This window comes from Drosophila ananassae, chromosome 3R (genome assembly GCF_017639315.1).
Source record: "Drosophila ananassae strain 14024-0371.13 chromosome 3R, ASM1763931v2, whole genome shotgun sequence".
NCBI lineage: Eukaryota > Metazoa > Arthropoda > Insecta > Diptera > Drosophilidae > Drosophila > Drosophila ananassae.
Genome location: NC_057930.1, coordinates 25896376 through 25912546, shown reverse-complemented (window position 1 = coordinate 25912546; position 16171 = coordinate 25896376). Strand labels below are relative to the sequence as shown.

Genomic DNA, 16171 nt, shown 5'->3' with positions numbered 1-16171 from the left:
TTCCGGTCATGTGTGGGCTAATGGAATTGACTTGTTGAGACTCCATCAAATCAGCGCCTATCCACTTAACCCCGATCGCCCACTCACTCCAACTGATTGAAGCTGTTCAATTTCATCGCCACACGTTTCAATATTTATTATTGCCTATTGACATTGAGCAGGTGGGGAGCAGAGTACGGAGGACAGAGGACGAAGGACACATGACACACAGAGAGATGATGACTCCTGAAATGAATGAAATGGATACCACCAGGCGACCACGAATGCAGAGCAAACACATGCGGAATTTTTCGATGCGGAGGAATCAGAGGTCGGGGGTTTGGAGTGCCAATAGCAAACATATTATTGACATTTTATGGTTGGAAAATTCATGGAAAAACAATCAAAAGGGTAACGGGCACCCTTGCATCCAGGGGGCTGCTTCTGCACCCACGCACGAATGGCCCCACAGCCCGAGTCGGAGCCCGAGGCTGGAAAAAGATGGCGGAGATGCTCCTGGCGTTTGTCGGGCCACAAGTCGATTAACAGTTTGATTGAGTTTTCCCATATATCCGATGCGGTATTTGCGGTTGATGTGTTTAAAAGTCAATACAATGTGACACACACTCACACAGCACCGGCTAAGGCGGGGACAACGGGGGCAAAGGGAATCTTAATGGAAAAATGTCTCATAAAAATGTTATGCGGCAAATATTTGGGAGGGAACGAAGGAGGATTGATGTCCTTGCAATTCGGAAAACGTAATTAAAAAGCTGCTCAGTGACAGCCTGTCGGCAGGAGTTAAATGCGTCCGATGCCGTGGCCTCACAACTGAATTGTTATAAATATTAAACGATGCGACAAGGCTTTAAGAGTCCTTGGCCTGCTTTCGGCTCTCCGGCAGGCCGAACAGAACAAAATATTACTTACCACTGCAAAAATGTTTGCCATTGATAAATTAGTGAAGGCATTCACAACACTGGGCACAGGACCCCTGGAAGCGGGAGACTGGTTGTTCAGCTGCCTCTGAACATATTTTCTTTTCACGGCATCTCAAACAAAAATACCATAACGAGCCCAACGGCAAGGGCAGCGGGATCACAAAAAGCAGGTCACCATCGGTTGACTGACTCTGCCCGCCCAAACTCGATTCCGTCCTTCAATCCTGCCGCCCTCCGACAACCCAATGGATTGAAATAATAAGCCGGGACAGCAACTTGGGTAGCCATTTTATTCGAGGGTAGATGCAAATTCGAGGGAAAATTCCAGGATACACCAAATAATGCTCGTTTAGTTTCTCTCGTTTACAGGGAGGATGCCTTGAATTGAATTAATTTGCGAGGATTTCCCAATAATTTCCCAATTGAATCGGGCTTTGACAGACTGGGAATAAAGAGCTCGGACCTCGAAACTCATCTGTGGCATTTTTCCGACTGCATAAATTATCGCAAACAAAATGATTAATGGCCTTATTCCGATGGGCGACGAGTGTCAGTAGAGAGTAAAGCATCCAGTCACAAGTGCTTGACAAGCGCCAGAAATGGTGTAATTAATTTTAATTTATTTAATATATATTTTTGACGAGTTTATTGAAAGGGGACAGCCAATGCTTTGAGTTGAACAATTGACTAATTAAAGCACTGCGTTTTATATTATGAGAATGACTTATTTTGAGCCAACATTTGATCTTTTCAAGCCGTTTAATTTCATCCTGGAAAGCCATTTGTTTCCATCGTCCCACCGACCACCTTTAAAGCAAAAGTGGCTTTGCTCGGAAAAAAATTAATCAACTCTAAGCTGGCAGACATAATGCGGGCATCTGAGAAGCCGTATTAATTAAGGCGAGTTTATGATTAAGAGCAGTAGGACCCTTCCGCAGCCCCTCTCCCCTGACTTTGATAACTAATTTACACACATTTATTAGTCGCTGTGCAGCTGGACAGATAAGCCAAGGCTGAATGCCTGGTAAATGGCGAATGGTAAATGGCAAATGGCATAACGCTGCTCATACGCCATGTGGTGCCTGCGGTGCGCCAATAATGCTGGTGTCTGCCCCAGCTCCCCGGCCAGCTGCGCTGACATCCCCCCAGGAGAATGTGTCAAAGGGCGCGTTTAAAGCTTTCAGACTTAGTTGAAATCCCGCCGCTGCCATTGTTCATTCCGCTTTTGGCAAGTGCAATCTCAGACGCGTGATGGCATGGCAACAACCGCACCGCAGGCTTCGTCCCTTATAAACCGGCAATTCACCCATTAAAGCGTCCTTTAACCCACTCAGTCGTGTAAGTTTGCCGCTTAAAGAAAGTGCCTTAAAAGCGAAAAGACTCTGCTGGCGAGGGAAGTGTTAACAGCGAGGGAAGTCAACTTGGCCATTAAGTAGCTGCTCGTTTTAATTAAAAACTACATTTCTAGTCTGCGCTTCTTTTTTGTTTTCCAACATTTTCACACTGCAGATTCCTTGGGCTCTCAAATGCCCTGATATATGCGAGTAATTTCGTTTTATGAGTCACTTTATGAGATATGGGCCGGCGATGGGGTTGCTGTTCGCATAATGATTAAAAATTCAATTTAGTCGACGCTCAAAATGTAATTATTTATGATGTGTGCTTGGCGCAGGAGAGTGTGGGCCTTTGGGTGTCCCACCCTTTAAAGGTCTACTTCAAAAAGAGGTGGGACTCGGAATAGTGCGTAATTTCTTTTACTATCGATTTATAAAATTAACTCGCTTTCTAAGCGCCCACATATGTGTGAGACTTTTCAGAAGGCATGCTATGCCATATGCGACTCAAAATAACTTCGATATCTTTGCCAATTATCATCATATCTTTGACCGGAATACTTTGATGTATTTATTAATCGACTCTCCGTCAAACTGCATTAAAACCTTTCATTGACATTTTTTTTAGCCATGGGTATGTCCCATATGGCCCATAACGAAGTCAGTATCTTGGCCAATTTTCATCCGATCCTTGAGCGGAATACCTTTAACGATTTATAGAGCAATTTTCCATAAAACTGTATTAAAACCTTTCGTTGTAATTTTTTTGTCAATTCTTCCATGGAGCCCCGTTGGAAACCGAGGGAGCCATGGGTATGTCCTATATGGCTCACAGCAAAGTCTGTATCTTGGCCAATTAATGTCCGATCCTTGAGAGGAATACCTTTAACGATTTGTAGAGTGATTCTCCATAAAACTGCATTAAAAACTTTCATTATAATTTTTTTCGATTCTTGCTCAACTTTTCCATGGAGCTCCCTTGGAAATCTAGGGAGCCATGGGTATGTCCTATATGGCCCATAACGAAGTCTGTATCTTGGCCAATTTTTACCTGATCCTTGAGCGGAATACCTTAAACAATTCGAAGAACGATTCTCCATAAAACTGCGGTAAAACCTTCCGTCGTAATTTTTTTTATATTATTGTCAAGTTTTCCCTGGAGGTCTCTTGGAAGACAAGAGGGTATGGCCTATGCCGTCCACAGAAAAGTCTATCTCTATTTGGGCCAATTTTCATTGGATTCTTCAGCAAAATACCGTTACCGATCCGTGAATAAATTCTTCACCACTTTGCATTACAACTTTTCAGCTTCCTATAGTCCTGATCTTAATCAGACTGCTACTAAACTATTTATTTAAATAACTCTCTTGAAGCTTTGACAGACTGGTTTTTTACCATTAAGCTGCTGCGCGATGGCAAATATTTTCTAATTAGCAAAGAGGCATGCCAGAGCTTTGGACCAGAGAACACGTGAGATATCCTTGACTGGGGACTCACTCTAAACCAGTCATTTCCCCGACGAGGACGAGAACACGACCTGTCTCTGCCCATTTTCCGCTCACCACTTTTCCAGCACTCCCACCCGCCCCGTTCGCCGCTGTTGCCTTTTGGAAGCATTGTTTGCATGCCTTTCTCCATCGTCGACGTAAACTCAAATGCTCAAAGTCTTACACTCGGGGCCTGCACTTCAGCTCATTCATCAGTCATTCAACGGCAACGACAGCAAGGCTGCCAACCAAAACACAATCAAGGAGCCTTATGCCCACACCCACGCAGGCAACATGTTTTTGCAATTTACCGATTTGCGCTGTAACCGAGTCAGACAGCATTTTTTTTTGTCCCATTTTCCCCTCTCAAGTTTTTCTTTCCCACTTTCCGTTCTCTGTGTACCTTTCTCCCAGGCTCCACTTTCCACCACTATTCCCATCCGTTGTCGTCATCAGTGCGCCATTCAAGCGGAATTTCGCAAAATTTACTTTGACGTCTATGCATTGCGCATAAGCCGCGTGGGCCGCATTGTTTGTTCAGGCTAGAAAATCAAAGCGAAAGCCAAGCCGCGGGTTAGCGGAACACTCATTTCGATCGCAGAAAAATTCAAACTCCTTCTTTTTTGCCTTTCAGGGATCTCTGGTGGGGATCATTCTCATATCTCATATTGCGTATAAGCCCTGTGGATCATAATGTGTTTGCACTTTCTGCGACAAGCAAAGTATAGCCCTCACAACCTTGCCCTACTCATATTTGATTAGACATTAAGAGCCCCTTGGGACTATCCAAATAATCTGTCAAGTGTGTATAAACAGATCAATAAATATATATTCGAGTGGGCTAATTGTGTGGGATTCAGCGCTATGTTATTTTGGTGGCAACCGCAAATCCATTCAAGTGGATTTTCGACAGCGGTTTTTGTGAGCCCGACAATCAATTAGTTGCAAAGAGCATTAATGCCGCCGCTCTGTCAAATATTGGATTTCCTTATTGGGCTTCCTTTTGATGTCGCCGAATCCGAAACCGTTTACATTCGGCGACATTTTTGGCCATACGCACGAGTGAGCGTCTCCTCGGCGGCAAGGACAACCTGATTTTGTCATTTCGTAATTGAAAGTTAATATTTGGGAGTTGATAGAGCGAGAAATTGGCTAAGTGCGTTGTGAGCCATTTAAATGGTAATACAAATGAAATTACCGTGTTCCAGAGCCGCATATGACACATGTCGCCTTGTCGGGAGAACAGCCACCTTTCTGTGTGATGTGTCTTTTAAGTTAATACCCCTAATGTACTGTTCTCGGAAGCGTACTGTTCTAGAAAGCGAAACGAGCAGCCAGAATTTAGCTGTCAGGCCAACGCAACAGTTTGAATGGGGGATGGCGGCGGATGGCTGACTTTTTTCTTCCGGCCTCGCACCTACGCATCTACTGGAAAAAAATGCTGAGTTCATATGTCAGAGTTCTTTTGGCAACTAGTCTGACGAAAAATTCGTAGTCTTTTTTTTCTGTGCTCTTGTACACACGCATATGTGGGAGTTGGTTTTTTATAGATTAGGAACCGGCCACGATGGCCATAACAAGGAGGAACATTAAAGGCCCACTTGCGGGCGTTGCCAGGACGCAAAGCCCAAGCTTGGTCTCAGAATCGGACTGAGTGTTTAAACGTTTCGAATTGCCGACAAGGGATTTGGCATCATGGCATTCACGCCCAGATAAGAGCCTGTAGTTGGGTCTTATCTTAAGGATACTCGCATTTTCCCGGCCAGGCCTGGCCCCGTTTCCGTGAGTGGACGCCGAGATTTATTACAAGCCATTTTTCTTGCGCAGGTCCCACACAATTAAAGCTGCCTTTTTCCGCCTCCGCCTTCATCGTCGCCACTCAAATAGTTAGTGAAATACTTTTCGAGTTGTTTGCCGTTGGGCTGGGTATGCAAATTATTTGCCTTTAATGTGTGCTGAAAACTCTGGCTAACTTGCTCTCAATTTAGTCATTAAGCTTTGGGCGAAAACTTTTGCTTTTTGTTGCCGTATTTTTGTTTGTGCGAGTGCGAGTGTCGGACGAAAACAATTTTTATTTTGCCAGCTTCTTTTGTGCTCTGTTAATGCAAGGAGCAGTCAACTTAAAATATAATTAAGTCGGGCCTGAGCTTCAGATGACAAAGCAAACACATGGCCAAAGGAAAATGCCTCAGAGTGCAAGAAAAAATTTCGTATAGTATGCGAAAGTGGAAAAGAAAATAAAAGAGGCGAGGCACAAAGAAAATGTCATGTGAGTGGAGGGGTGAGTGTCTGAAATTTGGGTCGACTTGGTAATACTTGGTAGGATTTTATAGACATGTAGACGACAAATAAATATATATGGTTTAATTTGTTTGCTCAGAAAACTATAAATTCGATGGTATACTTACTCATTATCCACTCTTTTAATTTCCAAAACCCATAAACTAGAAAAACTGTGCACAGTACAAACGTTGCCGGTGGCAGCCGCGGAAAAACTTTGCAGTTTAGTGAAGTGTGCGCCATGAGAGACATAATTATGCGATTTAACACTTTAGTGCTGGCAAAGCGGAGCGACCAACGAGCTGGCGTCCTTGCGCCATCTCATCATTCGCATCCGCATCTTCGTCCTTGCCGCTTCTGGTTGGCTGCTGCCTGGCGAGAACAAAGGAAGCGGCTGCCAACAAGAAAAGGAAATTTGTGCTAAAGTGCACTTCCAGTCAAAGTGAGATGCGGATAACAGGACCAACCACAACGCAATTTAATGAAGCTGCAAATACGAGACTAGGCGGGCTCTCGAAATTATGAGTTCCGTGCTCGTCCTGGCGAATGGCTAGGCTCGGAGTCAATGCAGGCTGATTGCAGAAAATGCCTCATTTAACGGAAATCAAATCGCTTCATTTCTAAGTGGATAAACACACAAATGATGGCAAATAGCCATGAATGCATCTAGTCCACAACGAGTGAGCGAAATTGAATGAAAATTATGCTGCCACTCGACTGAATGGGCTTGGGTCCTCTTTCTTGTACCTTCTGCTAGATGAAAAATAATTTTATAAAATAACTTGCCCTTTTTTTCAGATCAGTGAGCTTTTTGAGCCCTGCACCCCGCCGTCTCACCAAAAGGAAAGCAGGAAAATTTCTTTGCTAAACAAAATTGAATTGTATTCTGACTGACGGTCGGCCCCAGGGCTCTGTTTTGTTTATATATTTATATATTTTATTATAACAGTATATTATATATATACTGTTTATATATTTTTTCCTTTTTAGCTTTTTTGGCAACCAAATGAAATGGAGGCATTTCAAACGGAATATTTAAACAGATCTTTAAGCGATAAAGCTCATGATTCTATGGAAAGCACCTACATATACATATAGTTGCTTTAATAAACATCCAAAAGGCAGCAAAGTTGAACAATCTATTTATACTTTGAGCTCTTCAGCTCCGTTTATTATGTTCAACACAAACTAGAATTCAATTTTAAATATTTTTACAGCGTTCGAAGAGATTTCAATACAATAAAAGTGTAATTCGATATAAACAAAATAAAAATGTAAAAAAGAAAAGGAAGCACGTGGAGAGGAAACAAGTCGAAATGCTGACAAATTTTCATCGAGGGCAACCAGAGATTCGCCGCAGGCATCGTAAAAATGAACATTTGAAGAGCCGAAAGATGTTGAAATGTGCAAACATAAAACTGCCACCAATTGATTGAGATGTAATCAAAAAGGCGACCCAAACAAAAAACGGCCCGCCGAGGAAAAACTCTGGCCGACAGCGACAAATGTGTAAACGCATAAAAATCATTGCCCGAACGGAAAAGGAATGAAAAATCAAATTACGCATACGCACTGCAGACCCAAAGGGAATGCCCATGCTGGCTTTTGCTCTTGCCAGTGTGTATGGAAATGCTGGCTCAAAACGGAGAAGCATATGGGAGAGCTCACTAATGCTAACTGGGGTTAAATGTGACTGCCTTTGAGCCACATACATCAACGCAAACATAAATTACTCGCCATATATGCGCATGACTAATTTGCGACTCATGTCTGCCCTTTGATGCTGCTGCCGTCCGCAAACTTTCGGCATTCATATTTTATTAGCCACAAGTCAGTAAGTTTGTGTTCTAAACAATTTATTAATCAAATGGGCCAACAAACTATGAGTCGTGCTGAAGCTGGGGCTGGGGCTCGGTCTGGCCCGATTCGACCCAAAAAAAGCATGCCAAAAAACGTCGCAAGATCTGAATCCGAAACCGAAAACCAAAAAGTCCGGCCATCTCCGACTTGTGTGTATGTATAATTTATGTGCCATGTATGTGTGACAAATTGTGTGCCAGAGGCCAAGTTTCACTTTTTGTTGATATTTGCCTTCCTGCTCTGCCAGGGACATCGCTCCCGGCTAGTGTTGGGATTATTAAAGGGATACCAACAGAGATGGCTCGGAAGTGTATCAGAAAAGGTTGAGGGTAACTTGAAACTCACTTTCTTAAGCTATACCTTATGATTTATTTGTATATCAATTGGAGAGTTTTGTAAGCTAACATTTCCAATAAATAGTTTTTTAATCTATGTATTTAATTGTAAACCCATCAATGACCAACTCGCCATCACTATTTCCAACAGAATTGTTCAAGCATGGCTTTTGCTGTCTTGGTCCTTCGACTGCTCGTCATCTTGTCTGGAGCCCCCACAAAAGTGTTACAAATTTATGACATTTTCTTTTTGCATTCGTCGACCCTTTAAACCATCTCGCACCCAATGGCTAAATCCAAGCCAAACAGCTTCGAAAAAGGTCAACAAAACGCCCGGGGTTAGAGGCTGGCGCGGCCAACAAAAAGGCAAGAGGAAGTAGTAAAAATGTTGTTTTCTTCTACGTTTTACGGTTTTGGGTTGGACATTTACAAAAAGTCCTAAAAAACAGAGCGAGTGAAAACTGTAATGGGAAGGAGCAGCAGCAGCAACAAAACCAAGACACTAATGTCGCTCATCTTTTATTAATATTTCTTTGAGATTTTTATACTGCTGTTTTCTTGCCGCAGGGTGAGCTAAGTCTTCGGTTTGAGGTTTTTGGCTTCGGGTCTGGTAGACAGTTGAATGAACTATGCTAAGAATATTCCCATAGAGTTTTATGATTAAAAACATTATCACAGATTGGTTTAACTTCTCAAGATCTCTTGAAAGCTCAAACTTAAATTTAACATTTATTTATTTTGTTTAAATAAATAAGCTCGGTGGGTGCTCCTCTTTCAACTGACATAAAGCATTCTTCGAGCAGAGGAGAATAAACCCTCTGGCACTTGATTTGTTACATAAGGCGTGTTGCTTACTTTTACTGTTATACTTTCTTTTATGCGGAGCTCTCTCCACAGGAATTTCTCCTCAAGTCATGTCTGCAATGGCCTTCCCATGTCTCCCTCCTGCCCCTTCCGGGAAAGTGATTTAGCGGAAATTGTTTTTTAATGTGGCAGACATTCTTAAACTATTTAACCAGAAGTGGCAGAGTCACTCTCACCGGAGCGTGGGCGAAAAATGTCAACCATTTATCAATTGATAATCAATAGACCTGAAACCGAGACCTTTCTCTTCTTTTCACCGCCAGTCAGTGTGTGGGGAAGGCCTTTTATAGTCTGTAGGGAAAGCGAAAGAACTGCGTGGCATGCGATAAAGTCCAGGTACCATACACATACTTTCCTTCGAAATAGGTACTCCCAGCTCAGCACATCATCAGGACATTTCGGCCAACATCAGCTGCACCATTTTGACAAAACGGATTACAATAAAAGCGTTTTTATTCGTTTGCATGACTGGCAGTCGAATGGCAGATATTATTGCACACATTTGGGTAGAGGTGGGAGGAAGGGAGTAGCTTCATTAGCCGCTGGCACGATGTCGTCACATGTCTATTTGCCGTTTAACCTCTTTATTGATTATGCACTGTGTTCAGTGGCTGTACACGGGTTTGATTCAAAAAGTGGCTTAGTGGAGCTGCCTAAAAATAGCGTCGTGTTACACATCCTTTAAGCCGGCAAGGCCGGAGGCAATTTAATTTAAATTTCATTTGTCTGAGTAAGGATTTCATTAATTTGTGCACATGGCTCGAGAGCCGCATAAAATCCTTTGCATTTTACAAAACGGCCATAAACTTGGGCAAATAACTTAGTAATCATCATCAGCATTTTGGCAGGGCATTATAATTACATAAAGATGCGGTCTGCGTGTGTCTGCTCTTTACACAAGAATAAAAAAATAATAAAACAGGAGCAGAGCTCGGCACTATAGAGCTTGCTGTCTGCAGCTTACCTTTTGTCGGCCTGTTTATGACAGCTCTCACTCAGCCCGGAGCCTCCCTAACTCAGCACACACCAACACACACTTTCCCGGCACGAGAAACACTTGCAAGTTTTACGATTTTCAAATGATGTACGTACGAATTCATAGAATTTTATATTTAACAGCGCCCAAAAGTATGCAGTGTGTGCAATGGGTTTTTAGTTGTTTAGCGAGTTTCCGGAGCTCTTCACCAGGACCCTGGTGTGTGGTTGTGTGGGTATAAGTAATTTTTCATTATTTGCGATGGCGTAGTTTTCCGCACACTCGCATTAATCAAACATATCGGGTGGGGGTGTTCGCAAACAAACAAACAAAGGCCATATGTTGGCCAAATTTTTGGAAGTGATTAAAACTGTTGCTGGACATGGACATACATAAATATTGGGAAGTGTATGTATGGAGGGGAAAAATATAGGAATCATAATTTTCGGTTTTCGGTTTATTCGGCCATCAGGCAGCATGACAAGCTCATTATAATCGAATACCGATGGCCCCAAAAACCAAAGAAAAACTTTTTAATTTAGTTGGGAAAAGTAAAATAATACGCCAAGTAGAACCCATCATCATCAGCATCATCATTGGCAGCAGACTTTTCCAGCTGACTGGAAATGTATTCGTGTAGGAAAGAAAGTTTCCCGAGCCTACTTTTCTGCGCATTCACTCACCCACTAAATGCAAATTTTTCTAATTTGATTTTGTAACTTTTCGCAAGAGCCACCGAAATGGTACCTTTCTTATTTTGACTTTGTTTTTATTTCCGGCCCGACCAGGATGAAATTTCATTATTTTTCTTTATGGCCGCAAAATTAATCAAGTAAAAACACACCAGAGACCAGAAAATGGATTTTTTTAGAAAATGCTTTCTTAAATGGAATATTTCCATTTCACAGTTTCTAGGCTGGCGATGGCGATGGCGCTGACGGGAGCGAAGCAGCCGTTATGGCATTTATGGAATTTTATGTTCCATTTTATGGGGCCATCAAAAAGTGTGTTCAATTTCACAAATTGGAGAATAATTGCGCTGAAAAATGGATCATAGAGGCAAAGGCGGTAACAGAAATCTTTGCCGCTTATTGGCACTAATTGGTCTTTGGGTTGAACAACCGAGAAATTCAATTTGGCGACTAATTAAACGAGCTTAGCTTATCAAACTGCAAAGTGCGTAAATTATGCCCTTAATTGAAGTCAGTCTTTCATTAGAAGCCATGCTGGGAATGCCGGGAAACAGGAGAAAAGAAGTAATAATGCGATTAAGGTCCTAATCAAGTAAAGAATAAGTATTGCCTCCTAATTCTAATTAGTGGTTTGTTGTATTTATTTTAATTTATCATACTTGTTAGGAGTACTCACCTTTTCTATAGATACGCTATCCTGCAAAAACAGAAAAGAAATCATTATTAGTAAACTTTGCTTAGACGGTTGGCGTATTTTTAATTAACCTGGAAAACCTCTAGCTTAATAGTCGGGTGCTGTTTGAGAGATCTTGGCCACATGTGCTGAGGGCCAGAAAGTGCTTTAACCTTGGCAACGCGTCGGTTTCAATGGCAAATGTCAACCTATTCACGAAGACTACTGTGAGTAAACATTAACGAGCAAACAAGCCAAAGGGAAGTGCCATTGAAAATGTTAATTCAACTGGGAAAGTATGCAGAGTGAGATGTCACGTGTTCTCAGAACAGTGTTTAGAATTAATCTTTAACTTAAACCATACACTTATTTATATCGCAACACGAGCACTGTGTTTTTAGAACTGCATACCCCCCTCTGAGCTAGTCATCCATTTATCATGGACAATGGCAAAATTAGCCAAGCGACTAACTGGCTGCTCCCTTCTGTTGTGGGCGATTGTGGGCGTGGCAGGGCCCGGGCATCGCCGCCGGAGGGCGTCGCTAAATAAATGGTTTTCGCTCTGAAGCTGAAACCAAAACTGAAAACGCACAGACAGAACGCCATGACAAGGACATTGACACGGTCAAAGTGGGCCACGGGCCATAATATCCGGACAAATACTTCAAGGGCTTAAAAAGGGGCGTGGCAGGCTGTTGAGATTTATTTAAGGTCGTAGCCGAGAGCCAAGAGGACGCGCCAGCGGCGCCGAACGACAAAATGCAATTGGATTTTAATGCAACTGGAAATGCAGGAGCAAATATTCCATTAAAATTATATTAGTCGTCAAAATGCCGCCGCTGCACAAGCACAAGCATTTGTTAGGTTTACGGAGGAAGGTATAATTTTTATTGGGCCTTCGCACAGCGCCTTGCAGATTCAATTAGTCAGCCTGGATTCAGGACTTGGAATCCTGGGCCAACAGCTGCCAGCTAAGAAGGAGAGAGAATCGAGCCGAGTTGCCGAGAGTTAATCAGTTTTGCTAACTTCATTTGAGCAACTGACGGCAGGAAACTTTTGTATGAGGTGGGTGCGATGCCTGTGGAGAAGGAATCCTCCTGGCGAAGTAGACCATAAGCTCCAACATCCCTGCTAGGCAATTACGCGCACTGCAATCCTTTACAAAACTTTCCCAGCCAGTCTGCACACTGCAGTGTGTGTTTACAGGCCAGTTTTAGCAAATGTGGGCTGCAAAAAACAAGCTAATGCAAATAAAATGTAAGCTTTTGTGAAACAGTTTAAATATTAAATATATTTGTTATGCGTTTTAGGTAGAAATAAAATCAAAAACAGTATGGGCACCCTTGGCCCAAACACAAAGCCTGGGAGTTGGCTAGACATATGAGGCTCTTGTTCAGCCGACATGCAATTTATGGCCTGGTCGGAGTAGAAAATCTGTATACAGATTTATGGCCGGAAAATTACATTTCAAAATATAAATTGCAGCAGACTCGACTAGCTGCCACAGCTACTCACTCATAACTTATTCATCCTGCATTCGATTAACTACTGCATACAATAGTCACAGCACAAATATTTAGCTCCTGCAAATTTAATCTTTGACTGGCCGATGTCAATTGGTTGTGCATTCGATTGCGAATTCCAAATAAATACCTCACCAGAGGCGTTGCAAATTTGATGAGCTTCTATTTCGGGATCACCGCTGCCAGACGATTCACAAAAACACACGGGTATTTGACCCCTCGTAGGCCACACGAATTCCCCCATCAATTTTGCCATAAATCTCGGCGACCCACTGCAAAGTCGCTTCAATTACAAAACAATTAAATTGTCACAAACCGAGTCAATGCCAGAAATCGGGGAAAGTGTGGCACAAGGAAGAGTGCTATCTGCTCGGCACTTTCCACTCCGTACTGTCCATTTGACGCTTTTCCTTTTCCTCTCCGGCGAACTGGGACATCCGACTGTTGTGCAGTCAACACGTTTCCGCTCTAATGTGGCTGCACTGAGATAAAAAGTTCCAGGAACCGAAAGTACAGGACCATGTAATTTTACTTGAAAACTTTGAACCCCTGGGACTGAAATAGTTTCGATACGGAAGCTTATTTTTACACCAAACCACAAAAAAACAGGGAAAAAGTTTCAAAATATCTGATAATTTTTTTTCTATATATAAACGGAAGGAGGAAAAGAACAAAGTGCACAGCTCGAACACAATATAAACTTCATTGAACGACAAGGCCAAATCGAACTGGCAAACTCAACTCGCCGTCTGTTTCCATTATTTATTTGCACCAAATTAAGCCCAGCCCCCCGAATAAAAATCGCAGAACAAACAACAAAAGGAAAGGACAAGCTGGCGGGGGGTCAAGTCAAGTCAAGTGTCAGCATAAATGAAATTTCCCACCACAAACTTCCGGCAAGCGAGAAGGGAGACCAACCCGGTAGAGGTGCCCGTGGAGGTTCACTCCCTTTAACAATTCATGTGCATAACAAAAGGAAACCGTCGCTCTGAACTTTTCACGGTTTCACTTTTCAGGTCCGTGTCGATTTCCCCTTTCGCTGTCTTTTATTTTTTTCAACCCTTTCCCGGACTCCGGACATCGACACACTTGGCTGACGTCATTAAGGTGCAACCAAATGTGCATGCGGGAAGTGTTTCCCGGTTACTTTGCATCCGAGCATTGGTATTTCGCACACAATTCAATTGGCGAGTCATTTCCGGTCGGAGCTAGCACCCTCAAAGCCCATTCAAGCTGAGTTCAATTGGGGTTGCTCGACGAGGAAATGATTTCCGTTCTATGAGCTTAAAGTATAAGTGGATAAGTGGCAAGTATTTACATTTACTTAAAAAAATAGGAAGGATTTAGTATCATACAGAATCATATTGTCAAGAAACTAGGGAGCCCCCTTCTATCTCTTAACTTGTTCATAAAAAATGTTTGCCATCCAGGTTCCTTTTAATTCCTGCATTATGGCAGTCTCTCCTCCATTTTGTGGTCTGACACAAATGAGCTGCATCACTTCCGGCCACCCCCTCTCTATTGAGGCTAAAAGGGTCGGGGTTCAGGGACTGCAGATAACAAAGTATGGAAGGAGTGAAAAAAATAACAATTTCGCCAAGTTCTAGTGAAGCGTTACATTTGCGGGGTTCCGTCCGCTTGGCTTCAGCCGATGTTTTTTTCCCTGGTTTTCCGCTGCTGCTTTTGTGCTAACTTTTTTAATGAACTTGTTGATATTGCGTGTGTGGGTTCATGATGCCGCTGTTCTTTTCATCGCACATGTTCCCTTTTTTGCTGCTGTCGGTTGTCTGTCAAATGATTTGCTCAAGTGCGGCGCGATGTTCAATTGCGTAATTGACTTGTAACCTTTTGCACTCAATTAGCAGACTACAACGCTAAAGCAATTGAGCAATTCGCTTGCCTAAAGCTCTGAAAAACTTTACAGCTTTTACCGAAAAAAGTCTTTTTAATAAAGCCTTAATACTCTCTAATTTCTTTAAGCCGCAACATGCCAAAACATTATTCAAGAACTCACTAATACCTAGGCCCACGCCGCCAAGTTGTAAAATATGCAACACACTTTGGCTATAAATTTTTGGCAGCACATAAAGCTCCCTGACCGCCTGCATTATGAATAATTAATTATAATTTAATTAAAACTGTCTAAGTTGGCACAAGGCTTCCCGCCGTCGTTAAAACTAATGCGGCCCGCGGGCGGCCAAGTCGGGCTAATAAATCAAGAGCTGGCAAAGAAACTGATCCGCCAGCGTGAGTGTCAGAAGAGAGCTTGGAGCAGGAGGAGTACCTGAACTACAACTTGGAGCCAGCCAGGCATTAAAAGCCCACAACCGTCGTACCAATAGTAATGGCAGCACCAACATCAACACAAAATGTAACAATTAATGTCATCAGCTTGCAATATCAACAACGGCAACAGCAGTCAGATAAACAATGGCCACGAGTGGTCGACAATGCCAAACAACGTGGCTGACTACAAAATGGTCCAGTGGTCACCCTCTATACACCGCAGATATATGTGTGCACACACAGCTGAGCACAGCCGGTACAAGGACGGGGAGGTTTCTTTTGGAGGCGACATGTGTGTTTACATGTCGTTTGGTGAGCGTGGCGATTGCAACTGCATAACTTGTTGGCTTGTCCGGGCTAATTGACGAAAGGGAACCGGTACCGAAGACAAACAAACTCTATTTAATCCAATCAGTCCATCGCAGGGGAGGAGAAAAGGTGCAAGCCTCAATTAATAGCGGTTCTAACTCTCAAATACCAGCTGAAGTTGACCCAAAATATTTTGACATCTAAAAAAATTGCTTTAATCCGAAAGAAATTCCAACAATTTACGAACTTACTGACATACCCCAAAATAAAAAACTGAACCACTCTATTGTCCTTTGGAAATTCTAGGGGAAACCCAAAATACCAGAGTTAAACGACCGAAAATTGTGTCACATTTTCTACGCATTTTCACACACAATCCCTCGTGCACAATTACAAAAAAAAATACAGGCAGAAGGGACACAAGACACACTATCATAAAAAGGAGGCTAACTCTCAACACTAATTAAGTCGAAACCTTAGCATTTACCTTGGGGCATCTACATCCTGAAAGTAGGTAAGGAGCGGCAGGCCAAGCTGAAGCTGGAGCTGGAGCTGGTGGGATCCTGGAGGCTCCGAGAAGGATGTGTATTAATGGAAACCCTTGTTGCGAAGGCTTCAAGGCACATAAAAAT

The 16171-nt window shown here is 42.7% G+C and overlaps 1 protein-coding gene across 1 annotated transcript in view; it reads right to left on the bottom strand.

Moving 5' to 3' along the window:
* LOC6497628 (insulin-like growth factor-binding protein complex acid labile subunit) overlaps positions 1 to 16171 on the bottom strand; it is a 45702-nt gene that overhangs the window by 15194 nt on the left and 14337 nt on the right. Inside the window, exon 3 of the mRNA XM_001961640.4 lies at positions 11425 to 11445. The gene's annotated coding sequence lies outside the window, so the exon portion shown is untranslated. The remainder of the gene's footprint in view (positions 1 to 11424; positions 11446 to 16171) is intronic.